At 40.3% G+C, this 6,837-nt stretch overlaps 1 long non-coding RNA gene across 1 annotated transcript; it reads left to right on the plus strand.

Annotated features, from left to right (window-relative positions):
- The first annotated feature begins 3,770 nt into the window (after positions 1 to 3,770).
- On the plus strand, positions 3,771 to 5,611 carry LOC133789454 (uncharacterized). The gene is made up of 3 exons (XR_009873559.1): positions 3,771 to 3,845; positions 4,474 to 4,535; positions 5,254 to 5,611. It is a non-coding gene; the product is annotated as an uncharacterized LOC133789454 (long non-coding RNA).
- The last annotated feature ends 1,226 nt before the right edge of the window (positions 5,612 to 6,837 follow it).

The raw sequence follows: 6,837 nt of genomic DNA on the forward strand, positions 1-6,837 counted from the left end.
TGTGCATAGAGAAATCTTCACACATATCATGAAATATTATCCAAAAACTCTTAAAAGAATAATATTGAATTTGAAGAACACGCAATATAAACAGAAACACATGTTAGAAAACATAAAACATCTATTAGTGATTAGAAATAATAATAAAATGCATTGAACCTCGAGCTTAAATCCAAACTATGTTTGTGCGATTAAATAGGCATATATAAAATGTGCAAAATATTTCAACCCGAAAAATGTAAAGCACATATATTAAAATGAAGTCAAAAAAAATTGTATCAGCCCCATGGGCATAAATTAAAAGAAAAGAATTACAAAAAATAAAGGGACGTAGCCCCAAGGTATCATCTAAAGAGAAGGAGCAATCTCCTTGGCCTTCTCAGCATCCTCCTTGGCCTTCTCGGCATCAGCGTCCTCCCCGGCTCCCTCTACGTCATCCCGAGCAGCCTCCTCCTCATTATGCCGAACCTGCCATTTGGCCATGAGTTTCGCTTCAAGATGGCCTAAGAAGCTGGTATCGAGGTCGACATTGTTGGCCCAGATTCTGTACATGGCCATGTTGACTACCCGGTCCTTCTTCTCCTTAAACTCCTCGAGAAGACGACTCTTTTCACCTTCTATGATCTCGAAAGTGGCGGCCTTCTCTTCTTCAAGCTTAGCATCGGTCTCCTTGACCTGGACATTCTCCTGTTCAAGCTCCATGAGCCGGGCACTCAGCTTTTCAAGTTCGAAAGACTTGGCCTTTAGGTCCTCAGTCCCTGCCTCCACCTTTGCTTTCGTTGCCTTGAGCTGAAGATCCTTCGCCTCCTGAGCATAGGACTTGCTCGTGTGGATCTCATTGTTCAGTTTATAGTTGAGCTGAGCAGAGACAGCAAGAGCCTGGCATACAAAGAAATCAACATTAGCATATGGACCGTCTATAAATACAGCTAGCAGCGAGAAAAGAAAAGTTACTGCGGTAGTAAGCTCGACACTCTTCTCATAAAGTGTGTTGCAGTCTCGGGCGTCGTTCAAAAACTGCCAATGAGGAGCGTCAAAACCGCTAAAGCTCTGGCCCACTCGAGACAGAATGTCCGAGCCCAGCGTAGCCCCATGGGGTCTAGCAACATTGTCAACTACATACTCATCAACATGAGTAGAAACTAACAACTTGCATGTTATGGAAGCCGAGGGTTTTTTCGGAGGTGGGCCGAGCGTTGAGTGAACCATGATGGGAGGTTGGAGCTCGACCACAGTGGACGCCTCGACCTGAGGAGTCGGCTCCACAGCCGAGCTCGTGGCAGCCGGAGCTGGTGGAGAAGGTGTCTTTTCAGTCCTCTTAAGGACCTTGGCAGGACACTCGGACTTCCGTGAGCCTCTCGGGTGCTTGCTTCTTTTGGCCCCGCCACTCTCAAGGATGTTGTCGAGGTCGGAGTCCATCTCGCCTGCACAGTTACACCACAATATGAGTTATCAAAAAATAAAGTACTCCGCATAATACAAACATACATGGGATAAAAGACAAGTGGAGAGAAACCTAACTGGAACTCTCTCCCGAGCTTGTGTTCAGTGACCACGAAATTCCCCCATCTTTAGAAAAGGCGGGGGGAGTGCCTTCCCTATAGGTGGAAGTCAGCCTCCAAAGGTCCCTATAGTCGTTGGTCCCATATTGGACGACTATCCCGCTCCATACCTCGTTCAGGCTATACATGATGTCATATTTCCCGAGCCAGCTATCAAACCTATGTACCATATCATCTACCCAAGACCATACATAGAAATGGTCCCTATCATCCTTACATAATACTAACCTATCGGGTTTATGCTTTAATAGGGAGGGGGACCACATATTCGAGCTAAGGATGACTGTACCTTCATCATCCGAGCCCGAGCTTGAGGCCTCGTCATTGGCTTCATTCCCCGATTGTGGACTCCTATGATGGACTGGAGGTGGAGGCCTCGCATCTCTCCTCGGGGGGAGGTTGCCGGTTGGCAGAGGTACGAGCTCCCACCGGTCGTATTTCTTATTAGACCAGTTCGATGTAAACTGATCCTCCCCTAAGAGCCCACACGCCCGGAGCTTGTCTTCATGCAGGAGATATGAAAGGGATCTCCTGCCATAAGGAAGTTGGAGCAGAGTCTCTCTGCGCTCCCTCATCTCCTTGGTAGGGGTAGGGCGATGATAGTTGGCTGGAAAATCAAACACATTTCAACTAAGTACGGGCCTAAAAAAAAGTTCGAGCAAAGAAAAGAAAGAGGTTGAGATACTTACAAATCTGTCTGAACGAGTAGAATCGAGACGGGGCTAGGCCATCCATCCAGAAGAAGGCCTTCTTGAAGTCAAGAGGGTGATTGGGAAGATCCTCGAACACCTTCTTCTCCTTCAGATAGCTTGAGAGATAGTAAAAGCCGTCTCCTCCCCGAGCTCGGGAAGGATTGCTTTTCAAACAGAAGAGATATAAAATCTCTCCTGGTGAAGGTCCTGCTCACTTCAACTCATGATACAGCGACCTCAGGGCAAACAATACCCTGTAAGAATTGGTGTTGAGCTAGAAAAGGGCTAGCCCAACAAAATCAGTGAAGTCCTTGAAAAAAGACTTCAAGGGCACTACCGCCCCTGCCTTCATGTGCTCCTGGCTCCAAGTTGTGTATCTCATCTTGTTGTTAGGATTTTTATCTCCTGGAGCGCGGCAGCTTCGCTCGTGGGAGGTCGGGGCTCGACACCTTAGCGAGCCTGATAATCCTATACCGTGAAAGGCCTGGATAACAGTTATCTGGCCTAGTGATGTAACCAAGCTCCAATAATGCTCGGCTGCGAGGTAGAGGGTTCCCCCATCAGTAAAAACTGAAGATCACCTGGCTTGAAAGCAATCGTCACTTTAAGCGAAGGGTCGAGTGGAATCAGTCTAGGCTCGGTATTCGGATTTGGAAGAAGAGGGACCCTTAGTCTTTTCCTTTTACCTTCTTCGACCTCGTTTATCTGAAGTCGGAAGAGTAGCACCCACATTATTTTGATATAATATAGCCAATAATCATATGATTTCATTGCATTACATACCATACAATATGTATAATTTGAGCATATGCATATTCTTATAAGTGTTTTCATGTATAAGTATAAAAGTTGTGTATGTGATGTCTATATGTATGCTCAATATTATTAACCTTGTGGCATTTGAGTTGTCTTTTATGGGTGTTTGATGTGCTCAAGATATAAGAAAGTATGAAAAATATGGACAAGGCATGGAATTAAGTGATGAAAGTGAGATATAGAAGGCAAAATAGGTTAAGTAGTGAAAAATAGTACAATGTCGATTACTAGTATTTCGGTGTAAAATTGAGTATTTATGGATTTACCAAATGTAATCGAGGTATGATTAAGGTCTCATTGATGATGTAAAAATGGTTTTAGAACCATTAGATCAATTATTGATGGGAGGTATACATAATCAGTGGTATTGATGCAAAGTCAAAACGAGCTTAGCATAAGTGCGCTACGCTCGATCGGGTAAGCATAACTATTGGGTATGAAGTCATATGGACCTAAGGTTTGGTGTGAGTGTTTTACACATAAGGATAATAGGCCTAGCATATGATTAAGTCGAAATTATTGAAGTGATAAGGTTTTCATAAGTCAAAAGGTGAAATGATGAGATGAAAGGTGTCAAATTTTGATTCAATAAGGCTAAATCATTGAAAATAAAGAATTTTCATCAACCTTATCACTTTGCACGACCATTACTCTGAAAAACAGATAGAAAAGAAAACGAAAAACCATTTCTTGGCTGGTTTGAAGAAATTCTAAGGAGATCCAAGTGAAAGCAAAGCCAAAGAAGTAGATTAAGCTTAGTTCTAGCCTTTTTATGGTAAGTTCTTGTACTTGGAAGTTAAACCATGTTTTTTAATTTTTCTGAAAGCTTATATATGGTGTTTTATCCTTTTTAAGATATTTCTTGGGGTTTCCAAGCGGTTTGAGGTTTATAAAAGCTTGAAGAGATTGTTTTCGGCGAAAAGTTGCTCGGTAAGTGAAATTTTGTGTTTTATGAGGTTTTTGGGGTTCTTGGAGTACAAGCTGATTTTTGGTTATTTGATTGAGTTTATAAGAGAGTATATATGTTTATAAATGTTTGAATAGATGTGGAGACTCATTTAATTTAGGTGATGATCTAGGAAATTAGAATTTTATCAAAATCGGTATATGATAACTTTATGATGAATTATGTTGGTATTTGGGATATATATGGTTATGGAAGGTTATTTGAAGTTGATTATTGGTTGATATTGATATTTGAGGATAGCTCAAATTAAGGGGAAACTCTTTCAAAATTTCTCCAAATGTCTAAGATAAATCTAATGCTCGATCTAGGTGGTTTAAGGCATTTTAGGCATGTTTTGGGTATGAAATTTGATATGATGTTTTATGGGTATTCTTTTTAAATGAGAGTTCAATGTATTATTGCCATCATTATGATGAGAAATCCATGCCATTGTCAGGATAAGCACATCAATACCTAAGACACCACTTGTTACACGGTGAATTATATTTTGGACAGAAGGTAAGTAAAGTACTCAACTGCAACACAAGAATTACATGTTATGTGAAAGTGTGCATTATATGAATATTTTGTGAGTAAGTGGTATTAACATACATTGGCACTTCATCATAAATTTTTATGCATGGCATAATAGTGATATGGTAAATTATTATATGATATAAGACCATGCATGATATTATGATGATTAATCATATGATGCCTTTGCAAGTTTTGTGCAACATAAAAGAAATTTGTAATAAGAAGTTTAAGTTCAGTGCCACTGTTTTGAAAAGGCAAATGAAAGTGTTAATAAGTGTAAACGGAGGCCTATAGTAGGCTTATAGTGGCTGCCCAATAATTTGGGCTAGGTTTTAGTGAACCAATTATATTGTTTGCCATATTTCCGTTTTTATTTCTCCTCCATATGAGTTATTGTTATATGTATTGACACCATAGTGTGTGGCCGCCTTAACTCTTGAGCCCAACGGGGCAACGATGGAATAAGGTTTTTAATGTGCCCCACTGTGGTGATGGCTAGCCGGAGGAGAACCCATGGAATTTTATATTATATGTGTAACAAGCCCTGCAGGCATTGACCAATTCAAACAGTGTGCACAATATTAAGGGGCCCAAAATTTAAAAAGAAGTTGTGTATGTCCATTGATATTGGGTAATCATTAGCATTGCATGCATTACTTTGCTTACTGAGCTTTAGGCTCACAGTTGTCTTGTGTTGCAGGTAGAGAAAGAAATGTGTGAATGACATGAGGAGAACTGAAGCATGGTCCTGACCCTGATTTGTACATATGAACATATCGACCTTTTGTGGGTTATTTCAGTTATCAGTGAGATGTTTGTAATAAAGTGTGAACTTATGTTTTGAAAATAAATTTGGTTATTTAATACTTATGTATAATATGTTTGAGACACACTTTATGTTTAATGTAAATAATGTGAAATAAGTTTTCAAGTTTAAAAAAAAAAAAAAAAAAGTCCAGACTTCCACAGTAATAAATTATGATATAGTTTTAAAACGTAACACCTCAAATATGGTTTTAACTAAAATAAGTGAGGGTGTTACAAGTTGGTATCAGAGCGCTATGGCTAAAATGTTCTTGTAGACCGTTCATATGTACACATTGAGGAAAGGATAATGCTCAGTTCACGTGTAAGTTTTATGTGTGCATTTATTATGTGCTGGTTGCATGCATCATGTGCTTTATTGGCTAAATGACATAAGTTATGGACATTTTGTTTTAAAAGATATATAATAACACAGATGGATCGTGAACATGGAATGGGGGCTACTGAAGGCTCTTGCAGTAATAAATATGAACAAGAAATGGCTGAACTTCGAGCGGTAGTGAATAGACAGGCTGAACAAATTGAGAAGTTGTTAGCAGAACAACGAAAAAGGCAAGCACGAACACCACCTACTGAAACTCCAACACCTCCACAAGCTCCACCTCCACAAGCTCCACCTGTAGTGCACCCCATGGAACCACTATATGAACGGTTCCGAAAACAACGCCCACCAGTATTTGAAGGTAGCACTGACCCACTTCACGCACAAGACTGGAAGAGTTCTTTAGAAGACATGTTTGAGTTCATGCAACTAAGTGACAGGGAAAAGGTTTCTTGTGCTGCACATACACTGAAAAAGGATGCTAAGATCTGGTGGGAAGTGGTTAAGCAGACTAGAGAAGTGAATCAGATGACTTGGGCAAAATTTGAACTGGTCTTCAACGAAAAGTTTTATAATGAAGCTGTGTTGACTGCTAAAGTAAGTGAGTTCACTAGATTACAACAAGGGAATCTTTCAGTGGCCGAGTATGCAAGGACATTTGACCGGTTGGCCAAGTTTGCACCAGTCCCAGAGCGTGTGTTCCACCGAAGAGAAGGAAGGTGGATATGTCATGGGAAATCCTGAAATATTAGGGAAGAAAGGTGGCGATTATTAAAAAGGTGATATTTTTGGGAATCATGCATTCCTTAAAGACACACCCTAATTTTGTACCCGATATCTTGGCGTGCAAGATACGGTTCCTAAAATTTGAAAACCCAAAAAAGGAACCATTTTTGGACCCTTTTTCACATAAACTGGGTTTGAACCTAATGTCCATCAGTCGAAGCACCCTAATCCTAGTGTGTTAAACTAGTGAATGGATAAATGGGACGAGAGTAAATCCTAATGCTTACGGTGTAACAGAAGCATGAGCATCCATAAAAAAAAATGTGTATATATATAACGCAAAGAAACCATAAACCGAAAACTTACACAATGTAATCGGTGGAAACAGAGAAATGGATGATTGAACGAGCG

This window comes from Humulus lupulus, chromosome 7, assembly GCF_963169125.1.
Source record: "Humulus lupulus chromosome 7, drHumLupu1.1, whole genome shotgun sequence".
Taxonomy (NCBI): domain Eukaryota; kingdom Viridiplantae; phylum Streptophyta; class Magnoliopsida; order Rosales; family Cannabaceae; genus Humulus; species Humulus lupulus.